The following is a 12,863-nucleotide window of genomic DNA, read 5'->3' on the forward strand; positions in this document are numbered from 1 at the left end:
AAACAAACAAATTGACTTGCACATTGGCCTGAACTAATATTACACTATGCTCTTAATCTAGCTAGGTGTTAGTTGACATCATCAGCTGACATAAGCACGGCGACACAACTTTAACTATTAACAGTTGCTTGATCTAGATTCAAAGTATATAAAAACCACTAACATCAATTGCACTTGTCTGATAGATCTATCAAAATCTAGGCTTACCTTAGAGTACCATCACCGTAGAATTAAATATACTCATTATATAATTGTGGGTAATTCATTCTAGGGAAATAATAAATGCCAAATATATATACCACACACATACCACAATAACACTTTGGAACTACTAGTTTCTTGTATCGCCTAAAAAGTGTTATAAGTAATTTGGCTATGATATTGTTTGTCAAGGAAGATGATTTGTCAGTAGTTCACCATCCGAATGTTCTTTGCAATACTAGAAGATTAATTATTTTTATTGAGGTCCGAATACTAAACTACTCCTATTTGTCCTAAAATAAATTGTAAATATGTAACTTATCAAGGTTACGAGATAACTCTAAAATTCACGACTATCCTTGTACCCTGCTTGTTTGTATTTGCATGCAAGAGCTTTTAGGCCCCACTTGGTTCACAGTAATATAGTCAAATCCGGTGTAAAAGTTACGGATTGTACCTACTAATAAAATCTGCGCTTGGTTGGTCGTATTCTTTGGTGATCCGATTTTTTTCAACGTAACTTTCATGCATGATCGAGGCGTAAAACTCACATACCCTCCACCCTCCCCATAATATCTGGCTATAACCATGTGCACACCAAAACGGGGCAAACTAATTTCCGTAAGGGATATTAATACGGCATTCCAATTGGGACCGTAGGGAGCATTGCTTTAGAATCACATAATTTACTTTGCGCCATGGAAATCACGTAGTTTTATCATGTGTCTAATCTCCATGTTAATTTGATGTTTTGGAAACTAGTGCATGATACTCCCATAATCATTTATTTTATTTTTCTAGACATAGTGAAATGCATTGTAAAATTTGTAATATTAGTTGTGTAAGTACAATCTTGATTCGCTTATCATACCATCTCTTTTGTATGTTACACTCTCTTTCATCTGTATGATCCTACATGATGCTAAAATAGCAGAGCAATGATAAGCAATGCAACACGGTGCGTGTGGGTGAGCACCGGACTGTTTGTTCTATTTATTTTTAATGAATTGAATAGACTAATTATAATTCATATTCTTAGCTTTTTGTGAGATTTACATACATTGAGTATACTTTATAGTGTCTCTGAGTCTGGAGCACCTGGTTGTTATGGCATCTTCCTCTGCTGGAAAACTGAAAAAACAAAAAGAGGAAAGATAAGATCACAATTGATATGTAGCCATTTCTTTTGGTCTGTCTCACCTCACAACTTCATGTGACATCTCTTTGCATTTCAGGCAAAATAACAGACCCGGCTGAAGCCATCTTAATCTTGGAATTTTCGAAATGGCTACCATTGTCTGCGCTGTGGAAGATAGCTACGAAACTCAAGAGACTGCAAGACAATCAATCGGTCATATTAGGTTGTGTTTGCAATCTCTAATCTTGCCTGATGCGCTCTGCTGATGATCGTGGCCTTTTTGTTGACACAGTAACTTGGCAGAGCTAAGTTGCTTACTGAGCAGAACCGTCGATGGGAATGCAAATATCATAAAATCGATCTTGTCAATCTATGCTTCTTTTATTTTTATACAGAAGTTTTAATGTGTAATCCCTCGCCAAACTGCAGAGCTGAGGTGCGTTGATGGGAAACATTAGATAGTACATTATTCAGGTTTCTAGTGCATTGTTTCTTGCAGATAGTTGTTTTTACTCAATCTACTCGACAGCAGCTCGGTACACATCCCTTTGGTTATTGTGGCAACCACTTCTGTTGAAAAAACAAACAAAGAGAATTCCAAGAGCTCGTATATGAAATTTGTGATACTGTACAAGAACATGTGAAGATCTCATGCCATCACATACAATCCGAGCTGTGAGCTACACCAGTAAAAATTAATGTGCTACACCTGTCTCTAGTTTGAAGCTACTGTTGACTAGTGGTCTTCGCGGTTAAGGGCCCGTGTCCTGTCGAATCATGTGCTACATCTCTGCGAACGATCTCCTCGTCATGGCCACCCGGAAGTGTGAAGCCTGCGCCGGCAAGGAAAAGCAGCACGAGGAAGAAGGCGAGCAGCACCATCAGCGAGTATATATATATATCTTTTTATCGTGAAAATCCAATATCTTTATCGGGCCTTGTTAAATGAATTGTTTTGAGGGTATTGATCTTCTTTATGATGAAAACCTAAGATCTATGATCAGACAGCGATTGTGCTTGTACACTGTTTTCTTTTTGAAGACGTCACTTTTGAGAATTAGACTCAAGTGATGTCTTGGTAGTGGTTTGTGTTGCAGCTACAAGTTTTTTATCATCGTAGGAGGATCTTTTCTTTTTCTTTTTTCTTCTTCTTTTATTTCGTAGGGCTGCATGCATCCGTGATTTTAGAACATTTCGTAGAGGCTAGGTCTAATAGATATGTAATTGATATCTTCACGATATTAGTATATTTCGTTTGTTGAAAATAATATCATCGGATACAATCAGTGGTGAAGGCTCGCGGTAGGGCGAGGTCTGGCGCCCGCCCTACCTTGGCTCGCGACTAAATTTTTTTAGCCCTGAGCATCGTATGTATCGATCGATTGAGCAGAGAAAAACTCAGTGGGGAGGAAAAGGATTACTGTATGTATCGATGGATTTGACTATTGGGCAGCCGACCGTGTAGTCTTAGCCTACTGCCGAATGATTCGGTCGTTCTCACTGGTGGAAAAAGGGCCTTTGGTCGCGGTTCGCAACTGTCATTAGTCGCGGTTGCGCAACCGCGACCAAATTAGCGCGACTAAAGGCCCCCCCCTTTAGTCGCGGTTGCTTACGAACCGCGACTAAAGGCCCGTCCACGTGGGCGCCAGGCGACCGTCGGGGCGGAGGACCTTTAGTCGCGGTTCTTCCGGCCAACCGCGACTAAAGGCCGCCGCAGGTTTAGGGTTTTAGGCCCCCCTAAACCTGCCCCCCTAAACATATTTTCTGTTTAATTTGTATATTGTTTTATTTCTTTTGTGCTTTATTATAATTTTGAAGGAGTTTCACATATTCTACGGTACTACATATATACATGCATATGAATGTACAATTTCAAACAAATTTGAAATTAGAACCAAAAAGAATTCAAGAGGAATATACAATATATATTCAATATCATCGGATGACCATATACAAGTTTGAACAAGTTTCCATACATAATTTAATGCATGTATAGTTCTACGTCCTCGCAATGGTGTTCTCCTTTAGGATCGAGGACTTCCCTCCTGAACCATCCAGCTAGTTCCTCTTGAAGTGGTCGGAAGCGAGCTTCTGGACTAAGCATCATCCGGAGGTTATTCCTCTGAGCATTGAGATCACTCGGAACGCGCTCAGAGGTGTATCTCCGGATCATCTCACAGACATAGTATCCACACAGATTGGTTCCCGGTGGCTGAATATCGCTACCATTCTTAGCCTTTGACCGCATGAAATTTAGTTCTTTTTTTGAATTCACCGACCTTTGTATCTGCGAACCGTCTCCAAACCCTACGAGGCAAAGAAAATTAAATGAACAAGAGAGTTATTAGTTAATTACTTGAAGCTTAATTAGGATATGAACGAAATAGGCCGATCGATATAGAGTGCAAATGAATGAAAACAATTACTTTTGAATCATTTGTCTCATGTCGGCCCACTCCGCCTTATCCATATTCAGAGAGTCGTGGACGATACATTCTGATTTGTCAACTTTAATTACTAGCAGAATCCAGTGGAACCTGCGGACACGATACATGCACAGTACGTCATGCATAACTCATCGATTAGCCGGCCACATACCATGCATGGAGTAAACAAAAGAGAATGTGCTCAAGACATAAACACTCACCCAAAATGGTAAGGAAATAGAATATCACTTTTGAGTTCCTGCTTTTCAAGAAACCGCCACAGGTCTTTCTCCACGTCGGCGGGGTGATGCTTTAACGTATATCCATTAACGATGTGTGGGTCAATGAACCCAACATCATGGATGCTCCTTACTCGCATTCCTTAATCTTCAATCTGCATGTATAATAGCGGACACAACAATATAGTTAGGACATATATATATATAGTGCAAGCAATATGAACGAGATGGGGTAGAAATAAATCACTTACGTAACGTAGCAACCGATGATAGATTTGTCGAGCTCGCGCAGATTGAAAAGCCGGAACAATTCACTCGGATGAATTTGTACAGAGTATTGTTTGAAGTGATGCTCATATCCAACTTCCGCAAAAATATAATCTTTGGCGTTTTTATGTTTTATGTAACCCTTGTACCGGTTCAAGCAGACCTTTCATTTGTGGAGGTAGATCCTCTTCTCGCGCAGGCTCGACGAGAGGCCCATTCTTCACATATGTAAGTACTACCTCCTACACCGGCGCCTCATCAAGGCCTAACAGTTCACGAAGAGTAATACCTAAGTTGGCCGCTTGTTCTCCGGCACTCGTTACGATCAATCCCCGTGCTGCCGCAGCTTCTATGATTTCGGGGGCATCCGGACCGGCGGCTGTCACTATAAGCGGGGCAATCGATTGTTTACTTTGTTCCCCGAGCTGGGCAACAACTCGTTTCCCGCTTTGTGCACTTTGTAATTCCGCTTTATCGGCCTCCTCTTTCTTCTCCTTGACATGCGTGCCTGATTCTTTAGTTCACGTGCATAGTCGTCAGGAAGATTCTTCGTGGCTTGGTACGGTGTGTTCAAAAATGACTTAGCCCACTTCTTCTGCTCATCAGAAAATACTGGCTTGGGCTCGGGCTCTCTTTTCTTCTTGCAGCCCGCCTTCCATTTCTCTAAATCAGCAGTCGCGGCCGCCTCGACTTCCTCGGCACTATGTTCCCAAGGCCTCGTGGGGAGAGGCTTCAGTGATGGCCCCGGTACCTTTGTTTTCTTAGGCACGTAAGGGTCCGGGTTAATAATCCAGGACTGCTGCTTCTGCTTCTTCGCCGGAGGTGGATTGGGGGGGCGGCGTCTGCTTACCCGCCCGGGGCGGACTGGGGGGCGGCGGCTGCTTACCCGCCGGAGGTGAATTGGGGGGCGGCGTCGGCTGACGTGAAGGAGGCGTAGGTGAAGCACCACCACCACCACCGCCACCGCCGCCACCACCACCACCGTAGGGGGGTGGACTTGTTGGCGCCTCGCCTGGAAACTTGATAAACTTCTTCGCCATAGACCGAACCGGCGCTTGACATCTCCAAGTCTTGTCGCCCCTTCGGGTGTAGCAATGTCAATGTCCGGGTCCTCAAACCCTTGGACTATGTCCTCCACCGTGACACGAGCATAGCCATCTTGAATGGGGTTGTTGTGGTGGAGTGCTCCGGGTGGTAAAGCACTCGCCGATGGCTACCTTCATGGACATGTTCCCGATAGGATAATACAGATGACATGCTTTCATCTCCTTTATATCGTCCACGGGGTAGCGAGGAGGCTCCGGTGCAGTAATTTCGACCACCAGAGGATCCGGTGCAGTAATTTCGATCGTCGGTGCACCAGCCGGTGGGCCCTCCGTGGAAGCCACGCTGCTTCTCCGCTGCTGGCTTCCGAGATCCAATGGATGATCTTCATGCTGCGCCCGAGCTGCATCTCTTTCGGCTACTACTACACTCACGGTTTTCTTCATGACATCCATTTCCGATGCCAACCGCGCCACAACATCTGCTTCCCGATCCATCTTTCTCTTACGGCTTCTGTAACCGTACGGGTCATCGTTCTGGGGGAACCCTACTTTCCACGAATGTGCCCCATGCCTCGTACACGTCCTCCATGTTCGGGATTCCCGAGGGCTTTTGTCGTGGCGTCGTTCTCTCTCGTTGAACTTGATCCTCCCCTCTTGAGCATCCCTCATTGCCTCAATAAGCTTTTGGGTGGGTTTAATTATTTTGCCCTGGTAAACACACTCCCCTGTCTTCGGGTTCAGCGATCCCCCATGCCCGTACCACCAGCTTTTGGCCCTTGGGTCCCATCCCTCCGTACTCGGACGGATTCCTCGCGCCCTCAGCTCGTTCTCCATCTTCTCCCACCTAGGCAGCCAAAAGCGATACCCTCCTCGGCCCCATAATATGATTGTACTCCTTCTTGGCCGCATTTTCCTTATTTTTTTCGATATTTCAAGGAACTTGCTCCGATTTCTTTTGCTTCACAAATTCTGGCCAATCATGTTGCAGTTTCTCATATTGTCCTTTGAAATCCGGAGTCTTGCCCTGCTTGACAAAGTCATGGGCTAGATTTTGCTTGTATTTCCGGAATGCGTTGGACATCTTAGAAAGAGCGAACTCGTTTGACTAGCTTGCACCTCTCCTTGTTTTCCTCAATCTTGTTACCCTCCTCATCGTATTTGCAGTATTCCGGAGGTAGAATGAAATGTTCCATAAGCTTGTTGAAGCAATCTTTTTTTGTTCTCTTATCGACAAAAGTGAAACCAAGACGTGCCTTCTTTGGCTCATTCCACTCCTGGACGGTGATCGAGACGTTGTCGTTCTTGCGGGGCTCCAGCGGCCTGCCGGTTGCTTCCTCGACAACCTCGATGGTGCATGTTTCTCCTGGTTTCATCGTCTTGGTTGCGCCACGCTTTGACGACGTACTCGATTGTTTCGACGATCCGGCCGAGGGCTAAAATAAGAAAGAGAGTCGCGCGCGTTAGTACACTCATATTTATTCAAATCAGTTAGTTTGTATCACCAGAGGCTCAATGTATACATATACCTCGGCGCCGGAGGTGGTTGCTACTTCCAATTGAAGATCGTCATTTATCGATGTTTCTTCGGCATCATCTTGCTGACGGCGCCCTTCATCTTCACCCTCAAGGTTCAGATAAGAAGAGATATCATCTTCTTCTTGTCCGGTCGGCACATATAGAATATCGCCGTTTATGATGCCGAACATATGGTCTTCAAGGTCCGGATCATAGTTGTCCATAATCGGGTCAGCTCTATCGTCCGCCATATGTCAGTCCTGAAAACATGTAGTCAAAACAAATTAATTGTGTATATGCATTATCACATCTCTTCTACATATAAACAGAGAGGGTGACGAGGGAGGCGAGAGGGGGGACGCAGTGACCGCGTGACCGAGAGACCGGTGGCGGTGGCGAAAGGGCGGTGGCGGTGACGCGTATTAGATGTGTATATGCGGACGATCGACCTCGCCTTGCAGTGACCGCGTGACCGAGAGACCGGTGGCGGTGGCGAAAGGGCGGTGGCAGTGGAGGTGGCGGTGCCGATCCTCTCTCTCGTAAAAAAACAAAAAAAAAACCGCGCGTATACGGAGGGGGCGGCGAGGGCCTCGCCGCCCCTCCATATACACGCGGGGTCGGTGGCGAAAGGGCGCTGGCGAAAGGGGGGTGGCGAAAGGGCGGTGGCGGTGCCGAGGACACATAACCCTCGCCGAGGACACATAACCCTCGCCGCGGTGGCGGTGGCGGTGTTAAGTAAAAAATTTGTTAAGTTAAATTTTTGTTATGTCAAAATTTTGTTAAGTCAAGATTTTGTTAAGTATACAAAATTTTTATGAATAGAGGTAGCGTTGGCGCGTTGACGACGTTGGCGACGGTACGGCGGCGTTACAATTTTAGTTCATTTTTTATTAAGTCAAAATTTTAGTTCATTTTTTATTAAGTCAAAATTTTAGTTCATTTTTATTAAGTCAAAATTTTAGTTCTTTTTTTAAACAAAGTTTTTAATTAAGTCAAAGTTTTTAATTAAGACAAAGTTTTTAATTAAGTCAAAATTTTAGTTCTTTTTTTAGTACCCATTTTAGTTCAATTTTTATTAAGTCAAAGTTGTACGTAGTTGCATTTTTACTAGTTTTTAATTAAAAAAACTTATAGTTAAACTTATAGTAAATTTGTTGTTCAGTAAACAAAAAAGTGTGTAATTAAATTACAATTTTAATTAAAAAAAGTTAGTTACGATTTAAAAAAAACAAAAAAAAAACCAAAAAACTTTTCCCTCTCCTCTGTACTAGTTCTCTGCCGAGCGGGGCGCAACCCGCGCGCGCGGCGAGGGCGCGCCGGCGGCGCGCTGTGGCGCCTCGCCGACGGCCGGCCGGGAGAGGCGCGGCAGCGGTCACGGGGGCAGCGGCGAGGGGCGGCGGCGGTGCCGCGTCGTCGTCTCCATCTCGTCGATGCGGCGGCGGCGGCGCGGCAGGAGATCGAGCGGCGGCCGGGGGGGGGGGGCTCGAGATTAGCGGATGCGCGTGTTCAGCGACGGAGTGCGGTGTGTGGCGGCGGCGGTCTTGCGGCGTGTGGTGGCGGCTGGCGGCGCGAGTGCGCGCACCCGTACGGCAGCCGGGGAAACGGCGAGAGGCGGCGCGGCGAGCTGAGCGTCGACGACGTACACACGGCGAGGCGCGGCGCGGCGAGAGACTGCGAGATCGAGGCGGCGTTTCGGCGTCGTCCGGCGGCGTCGTTTGCGGCGTGTCGTCCGGCGGCGTCGGGCGTCGATCTGTGAGCGCGTCTCTGTGAGCGGCGGTTTCGAGCGAGAAGACGAAGTGTGGATCGCGCGAGGCGCGCCGCGAGCTTTTATAGGGGAGGCCTTTAGTCGCGGTTGGCGACACCAACCGCGACTAAAGGGCACCCTCCGCGACTAAAGGTATTTTTCGAATTACTTTTTGTTTTTCAAAATGTTAAAAACTCAGAAAAATAAAACTAATTCAATTCAAAAATTTTAAAATACAAATAATATATCAAAAAATTCAGAAAAATAAAACTAATTCAATTCAAAATTTTAAAAACACAAATAATATATCAAAAAATTCATAAAAATAAAACTAATTCAATTCAAAATTTAAAAAATACAAATAATATATCAAAAAATTCAGAAAAATAAAACTAATTCAATTCAAAATTTTAAAAATATAAATAATATATCAAAAAATCAGAAAAATAAAACTAATTCAATTCAAAATTTTAAAAATACAAATACTACATCAATAAATTCATAAAAATAAAACTAATTCAATTCAAAATTTTAAAAATACAAATAATACATCAATAAATTCATAAAAATAAAACTAATTCAATTCAAAATTTCTTCCCGCCCGCCTCTGTCTTCTCGTTGGCCCCCTCTTCCCGCCTCGTCTTTCCGCCGACCCCTCTTCCGACCTCGTCTTCCCGCCATTTCTTCCCTGTCTTCCCGCCTCTTTCTTCCCGCCAATTTCTTCCTGCCAATTTCTTCCCGCCTCTTTCTTCCCGCCACTTTCTTCCCGCCTCTTGTCTTCCCGCTCCCATTTTTCCCGCCATTTGTCAGTACATATATGTAGCCCGGCTTGGCCAGCATTATCACATCTCTACAATCTCTCATCACTCTCTCATGGCTTCCACCGCACCCACTCTAACCTACCAGCGAGGTGGAGGAGCTTTGCGCCTCGAACTACCCTTGCCCACCGGGCTACCGCGTTCCCGCCGGCCGGAGCCTAGCGCCGGCGGCGTGCCGGTCCCTCCCGTCCCTCGGTGGTACCGCGCGCCGGGCGGCCATCATGAACCACTACTACCTCGACCTCACGCCGGAGCAGCGGATGAATCCCCGCCGGCATCCCGATAACCAGCATACTTGGGACGCCTTCTTCATCAATCGGCGTGAGAGGGCGCTCGCCGGGTATGAGGAGGACGGTCTACCTCCCCGGGAACTTCCACGAGGCCGGCCGTCGGCTATGGTGGTACGGCCGGACTCTGCAGAGCGTCATGGACTACATCACGGCCGGCGATATCCCCCGCGTGCGCTACCCTCAGTTCGAGCCACGAGCGCCGCCCGACGACAGCGACGACAGCAGCGACGACGACGGCGGCAACTTAGAAGGCGACGACTACCAGTACAACGGCGGCGGCTATGAAGACTACGAGTATGCATATTATACGCCTAGGCAGGAGTATGACTGAATCACTCCAAATTTCATGTATCATCAGTGCTATCTCGAGTCAATTGAATCATTCGAAAATGGACACCAAACACATCACGGGTAATATAATTCACATGATCATTCAACAAAGTTTGGTACAATAAATTATTACACATCATTTCTTCCCTTGTGTCCCTGCTTGCTTACGATTGTGCCGTATCCATGGAGCATCCTCATCATTTAACTTAATGCTTGGGTCGGTGTTCACTTTGAAGGGCGGAATTTCAGCAAACATATTATAATCTTCTCGACATGTCCGTCTTGTCCTCCACTCCCACGATGTTTCTTTTCCCCGAAAGAACAATGTGGCGCTTTGGATCATCGCATGATCTACTGATCGTTTTCTTATCTTTCCGTTTCCTCGGTTTGCTACTCATGTCCTTCACATAGAAAACCTGAGCGACATCTTTTCGCTAGGACGAATGGTTCGTCAAGGTAACCAAGATTGTTGAAATCCACCATTGTCATTCCGTATTGCTGGTCCACCTTTACCCCAACTCCTGTTAGCTTGAACCATTTGCACCGGAACAAAGGGACCCTAAAGGAGGGTCCATAGTCAAGTTCCCATATCTCCTCTATGTAACCATAATATGTGACCTTTTGCCCATTCTCGGTTGTCTGCATCAAAGCGGACACCACTGTTTTGGTTGGTGCTCTTTTTATCTTGGGCGATCGTGTAAAATGTATTCCCATTTATCTCGTACCCTTGGAAAGTCGTTATAGTCGAAGATGGTGTCTTGGCCAACATGTACAGCTGATCTACAACATGATCGTCATTCATTAAATGTTTTCTCAACCAACTGCCGAAAGTCTCCATGTGGGCCTTCCTAATCCAGGATTCGGGCTTCCCGGGGTTGTCCGAGCGTAAAATATTCTTGTGTTTCTCAAAGTACGGAGCCACCAAGCTGGAATTGGTCGGAACCGTGTGGTGTGCTTCGGTCGGAGAATGGCCGTCCATACATGTCGTTGATTTCCTTCCGATCGTGCCTTTTCCACTTAGTCTCCCCTCATGCCGCGATCGAGGAAGACCAATCGGCTTAAGGTCAGGAACAAAGTCAACACAAAACTCAATTACCTCCTCATTTCCATAGCCCTTGGCGATGCTTCCTTTGGCCTAGCACGGTTACGAACATATTTCTTTAATATTCCCATGAACCTCTCGAAGGGGAACATATTGTGTAGAAATACAGGACCGAGAATGGAAATCTCATCGACTAGGTGAACCAGGAGGTGCGTCATAATATTGAAAAAGGATGGCGGGAACACCAACTCGAAACTGACAAGACATTGGATCACATCGTTCTGTAACCGTGGTAGAACTTAAGGATTGATTACCTTCTGAGAGATTGCATTGAGGAATGCACATAGCTTCACAATGGCTACTCGAACATTTTCCGGCAGGAGCCCCCTCAAAGCAATCGGAAGCAATTGCGTCATAATCACGTGGCGATCGTGAGACTTCGGGTTTTGGAACTTTTTCTCCGCCATGTTTATTATTCCCTTTATATTGGACGAGAATCCCGACGGGACCTTCATACCTGCTCAGGCATTCAAAAAAGATGACCTTCTCTTCTTTGGTCGGAGCGTAGCCGGCACGACCTTGAAACCGTTCCGGATGCCGGTCATCGTGGTCTTTCAAACTTTGTCTGGTCTCGCCGTGCTTCCTTTGTATCATTTGACTTCCCATACACGCCCAAGAAGCTTAGGAGGTTCACGCAAATATTCTTCGTAACGTGCATCACATCGATTGCGAAGCGAGACTTCTAGGACTTTCCAATATTCTAGCTCCCGAATATAGATTTCTTCTTCCACATGGTTGCGTGCCCGTCGGCCTCCCTTCGGAACTCGATTGTCCGCCAGGACCCTTTTCAAAGATGACTTTCAAATCCTTGACCATATCAAATACCTCAGCACCAGGTAGTGTTCCGCAGGCTTCGGCCGGTGATCTGCCTTGCCGTTGTAATGCTTGCCTTTCTTTCTTATCGGATGACCTTTCGGAAGAAATCGACGATGCCCAAGGTACACGTTTTTCTTACAATTTGGCAAATGTACACTTTCGAGTCTCATGTAAGCAGTGCGTGCATGCATTGTATCCCTTATTTGACGGTCCCGAAAGATTACTAAGAGCGAGGCCAATCGTTGATGGTTACGAAAAGCAATGCTCGTAGGTCAAATTCCTCTTCTTTGTGCTCATCCCACACACGGACACCGGTCTGCCCCACAGCTGTAAAAGTTCATCAACTAATGGCCTTAGGTACACATCGATGTCGTTGCCGGGTTGCTTCGGACCTTGGATGAGCACCGGCATCATAATGAACTTCCGCGTCATGCACAACCAAGGAGGAAGGTTGTAGATGCATAGAGTCACGGGCCAGGTGCTATGGCTGGACCTCGGCGCGCCAAAAGGATTCATGCCATCCGTACTTAGACCAAATCTTATGTTCCTTGCGGCAGCTGCAAAATCTTTGAACTCTCTCGTCGATCTTTCTCCATTGCGTTCCATCTGCGGGGTGTCTCAACTCCCCGTCCGACTTACGGTCCTCTTTGTGCCATCGCAACAACTTGGCATGCTCTTTGTTCCCGAACGGACGTTTCAACCGTGGTATTATAGGAGCATACCACATCACCTTGGCGGGAACCCTCTTCCCGGGTTTCGGCCCTCAACATCGTCACCAGGGTCATCGCCTCGATATTATAACGCAATGCGGTGCATACCGGGCATTCATTCAAATTCTCGTATTCACCGCGGTAGAGGATGCGATCATTGATGCATGCATGTATCTTCGTAACCTCTAAACCTAGAGGGCAGACAACCTTCTTTGCTTCGT

Source organism: Lolium rigidum, chromosome 3, assembly GCF_022539505.1.
Source record: "Lolium rigidum isolate FL_2022 chromosome 3, APGP_CSIRO_Lrig_0.1, whole genome shotgun sequence".
Lineage (NCBI taxonomy): Eukaryota > Viridiplantae > Streptophyta > Magnoliopsida > Poales > Poaceae > Lolium > Lolium rigidum.